This window comes from Nicotiana attenuata, unplaced genomic scaffold (assembly GCF_001879085.1).
Source record: "Nicotiana attenuata strain UT unplaced genomic scaffold, NIATTr2, whole genome shotgun sequence".
In the NCBI taxonomy this organism is placed as follows: Eukaryota; Viridiplantae; Streptophyta; class Magnoliopsida; order Solanales; family Solanaceae; genus Nicotiana; species Nicotiana attenuata.
In genome coordinates, this window is record NW_017670789.1 from 101,689 (window position 1) to 103,400 (window position 1,712).

General features: G+C 36.6%; 1 pseudogene; it reads left to right on the forward strand.

The window, feature by feature from the left end:
- The first annotated feature begins 370 nt into the window (after positions 1–370).
- LOC109243341 lies at positions 371–1,307 on the forward strand (annotated as a pseudogene).
- The last annotated feature ends 405 nt before the right edge of the window (positions 1,308–1,712 follow it).

The window sequence follows — 1,712 nt, forward strand, 5'->3', positions numbered from 1 at the left end:
CTTGATGAGGAAAATATTTTCCAAAATATTTAAGCCAACCAAACATAGAAAAATTAAAAAATACTTTCCGAAAAATATTTTCCTTCCTACCAAACACACCCATAGAGCAACTGATTAATCTGTGTGTTAGATAATTTGTGCCGCTTCATGCATTTATTTCGTGCCACGATTTGGAATTCTTTGATAAAGGATTGATCATATTATATAATAGTACTAGTAATACAAGAAGAAAATAATGCATGTGTGGGGAGGGTTGCCGAAATGACAATAATGTCATAATAAACACACGTTGTTCACATCGGAAGAATAATATCATGGCACATTTCTTCTCTATAAATTCAAGGTTAGTAGGAACGAATAAAGCATCCAAAACAAATTTCACATATTCTACTCAAGAAACAGAAAAATCAAAAATGAAGATCATCTTACTCTTGTTTTCTCTTGCATTAGTTCCCTTGTCAGCCATGGCAACTTGCACCACTGATACTCCGAAACAACTATTGAGGGCTGTCCACGATACAGATGGTAATCCCCTACAAGTAAACACCAGGTACTTCATAATTTCAGATATATGGGGAGCTGGCGGCGTACGGCTTGCTAATCTTGGTGATCAAGAAGAAAACGCTTGTCCCACAGCGGTGGTGTAATCCCGCAGTGATCTTGATAAAGGTACTGTTCAATTATGTGTTTTAATTAATATGTGATCATCTCATATAAAAGGAGCGCAATTTTTTGATGATTTTAGTTATATTATATGTCTCAACAGGTATAGCAGTCTACTTCAGACCTAAAGAGCCCAAACATCAGGAGATTGTGGAGTCATCTTCATTAAACATCAACTTTTATCTTGATTATTATGAGTGTGCTAACCTAACTGTGTGGAAAGTAGACAACTACCCTAAACCTCCAAAGCACAACACCATAAGCACAGGTGCAAAGTTGGGAAATCCCCTGGATGTGAATATCTGGTTTCAAATTAAGTCTCTTGGTGGCTCGACGTATAAGCTAGTCTTCTGTCCCTATGGAGAGAAGTTTACTTGCCAAAATGTTGGCATTGCCGAGGAAAATGGATATAGTCGTTTGGTTCTCGCAGAGAATGCAAAGGCCTTTGTGTTCATAAAGCATGGCGGAATCGGAAAGGCTGAAGCATGATCATGAATCTGCTTTGTAATAAAACTAAGTAGTGTAAAACATGTACTAATTCAGGGCCTATGTCTTCTCTGTGTTCACTGGATGTAAGAATAAATATTAATGTTATGTAGGCCGAATAAGTGCCCTACGTATGCTTTATTCCCCGTAATGGTAATGTTGCACTGGTATTTTTCCTAATATATCTTCTATTTTTATTTCTTAAGTTTCGATCTTCGTATTTCTTATAAAACAAAAATAAATGTTTTAGGCATTTTTAAATGAATGAAAAAAGTGCATTTTGAAATGGTTTAAAAAACGAAGAAGTATTTGTAGAATATGCGTGTCCTAGCACGCACTAGAAAACAAAAGGCTAAGCTCTGGTCGTCGAAGGGTACTTTTAGTGTAACGACCCGACTGGTCTTTTTGCTTTCTAGAATTCTATTCCCCTAAATAAGACTTCCCGTACTTGCTTTTACTTATTTATGACTTGCGGGGATGGTTGGTTCAGGATTTGGAAGAGTTTGGGTTGAAAACAGAACACTTGGTTCTTTAAGATTGGCTTAAAAGGCCAAGTTTGACTT